At 39.9% G+C, this 2,993-nt stretch overlaps 1 pseudogene; it reads left to right on the forward strand.

The window, feature by feature from the left end:
- The first annotated feature begins 217 nt into the window (after positions 1-217).
- Positions 218-1,336, forward strand: LOC123776712 (PIH1 domain-containing protein 2 pseudogene; annotated as a pseudogene).
- Positions 1,337-2,993: the final 1,657 nt, after the last annotated feature.

Consider the following 2,993-nt stretch of genomic DNA (forward strand, 5'->3'; position numbering starts at 1 on the left):
TACAAAAGCTGTGTCAGGCCTTCCTGGGCTCACACTTACTTTACGTTAAAGTGTGGTGTCTCCATCATGATTTATCTACTTCTGTTTTACATGCATGTTTGTATTTATGCTTTTTATGCATTGACATTAAACAAATTTAGTATCTGGTTATGATTGATTCAAGTGCAAGCCCACACTCTGCCTCTTTGCTCCTCAAAGTTCAGTCTCTGGACCAGCAATGTTGCATCACTGGAGAAGCTTGGTAAACCTCCTGAATTCAGGTCAAGAGACCAAGAGAAGGGACTTCAGAGGCCTATTTACTTCAATCCTGGAGTCCTCCTGAAAGGGGCTGCTCTCTCAAGTTGCTGAGTCCTGGATCCTCCAAGAGGATCTAGCTGAAAGCAGCCCTGAGAGCACTAAGGAGTTCCTTCAATAGCCACTGGAAGAGGGGAGACAGCTCATTGCTGCCCCAGAACCACAGCTCTGTCTACACACCAGGACCCTGAAAATGAAAGAAAACAAAAACTTGTTATCAAAGTTTGTCAGTGGAAAAGGACAGTTAACCACTCCCCCAGCTCCCCAGTCAGTCACTCATGCAGTACCTGTAAGTGCTGGCCAACCCCAAGATAGGTCTGAGATATCAGATGTGTACATGGTTGTTGATGTCACCTACAATGCTGGTGTTCTCCAAGTGGAGAAAAGCACCAGGTGCAAAAAGATCACAGTATGGATGGCCATGAAATGCATTGAGGACAACTCCAATTTACTCTCTCACATTCTTACAGTCTTACTAAATTTAGAAGAAAAGGAAACACTCAAAGGATGGAACAAAACCTGACCAGAATGCAAACTGACCCCACGGGTTTAAGAGAGAAAACAGAGAAGAACTGACCCTTGAGTGGATTAGAAACAGTAGTGTGAGCAATCCAGGTCCCTTTCCTCAACTTTTACTGCCAAGAGACCAAGTTTTAAGCAAAACAAGTATCTGACGGAAGGCATTTCCAGTACAGAGATCCAGGTGGAGATGAAGAGATCAGCCTATGAATTAAAAATTGTGGCTGCTCAGACTGAGAAACCCCTGAAAATTGAACTAGAAGTTAAATCACCTGGTAGTAATTCAGTATGTCTCTGTGACCTTAGTGTTTCTGAGGATGATTTATTGATCGAGGTCTCAGAGAAGTACAGATTACATCTGAATCTTCCAGAATCTGTGCATACTGAAATGACTATAGCAAAATTTATCAAAGAGAAAGCTACATTAATCATCAGAATGCCACTGGTGGCAGTCAAGAGTATCATCTCCTTTGGGTTTTCAGTGCTAAAGGCATGTGAATTACAGGACCTTCACTGTGGGTGAAGAGTAGTGCTTTATCTTAAACACTAGTTTCATATTTTCTGAGTTCTTTTTCACCAAATGATGTTTTCTCATCGACTTTATTTTTTTTAAGATTTTTATTTATTTATTTCAGACAGAGGGAGACAGAGAGAGAAAGTGCACACAAGCAGGGGGAAGGGCAGAGGGAGAGGCAGACTCCTCACTGAGCAGGGGCCAGACACGAGACTCAATCTCAAGACCCTGGGCTCATGACCTGAGCCAAAGGCAGACGCTTAACTGACTGCGCCACCCAGGCACCCCATTTTCTTTTCTTTTCTTTTTTTTTTAACTCACTCTTTGTCCTTCTCACACTTGGCATGAAGCAGAAACTACTAAAAACAGTATTGCCATGATACACTTGTTTTGAAGGTATTTCTAACGGTCTCAAAGTAACAAATATGATTTGGGAAATTCTGTTTGTTTCCAGGTAACATGGGAGAATTCTTGGCTTACTGGTTGAAAGAAAAACACTTTTGTCTAGGAAATTTTTACATCAGAAAATAAAAATAAAAAATTTTAAAAAGCAGAGTTCAGGTGCAGCCCTGAACTACTACGTTGAAGTTGCAGTTCATGAGAAGTTTATCTTGATGTTTTCTGTGCACATTAAAGTTTGAGCACTCTTCTACAGCTCTATGAAATGTACTCTTCTTACATGTGAATAAGTGTTTGGTTTTAGAACGTTGCCATTGTTTTTGGGCATGTAGAGCCCCAGAAAAATAATTTAACATTTTACACACACACACAAAAGTCTCCTAGCTTCCACCGACAGATGGAGATTTTACTTTGGGGGTCACACAGATGGAAGTATTATAAAGAGACATTAGACACGATGTCTTTGTTTACCTGAAAAGCGAGATTTCATTAGACACTCTGTGTTTAATAAGACTAAATATTATTGAAAGTAGGTTTTTTCTCAGTAGTGACCCATTTTTCCTTACTTGTCACATCTGTATTTTATGTAGAAATCTATAGCATTTTCATAGAATTGTATATAAATAAAAATTGTGGCCTGCTGAGTTTGCTGGGTCTGATTTTTTATTCCTCCTTAAGTAACATGGCTCCTGGTTGTCCTGCACATGATTTTATATTCTGACGAATGCTACCAGCTGCAACTTTGGGCTAGTCCTAAGTCTGCAGTAGACTGTAATTTTTCCCCTACATGTATATACATATGTGTGCAAACGCTCCTGCACTCCAACATATTTGGAATTAATTTTGAGCAGCTCTAATAGTTTTGTCTATCAACCTCAGTTCATTATAGGAGCTGTGGCATTTACAGAGATAAGTGGAGAACAATTCCTGCTTTCTGGGCATTTATAATCTAGTATGCAAAATAAATTGAACAGAAATCACTTTGGTATGAAATGCAACAAAAGAGCCCCTGATTACTTTTGGACAGGGTAATCAAAAAGACATTCTTGATAAACTGGCATTTAATTGAACTTTGAAAGATACGTGGCATTTCAACAGGTAGAAAACAGCAAGAGCATTTTAACTGGAAGCAACAGGAGGAACAAAGACAGGAAAACCAAAAATGATGAGCCATGGAGAGAAAATGACAAATGCCCAAAAAAGTAAAGTGAAAGATGTTTTAAAAAATATCCGGGGCACCTGGGTAGCGCAGTCGTTGGGCGTCTGC

Source organism: Ursus americanus, chromosome 10 (genome assembly GCF_024610735.1).
Source record: "Ursus americanus isolate L20-20 chromosome 10, mUrsAme1.1.p, whole genome shotgun sequence".
In the NCBI taxonomy this organism is placed as follows: Eukaryota; Metazoa; Chordata; class Mammalia; order Carnivora; family Ursidae; genus Ursus; species Ursus americanus.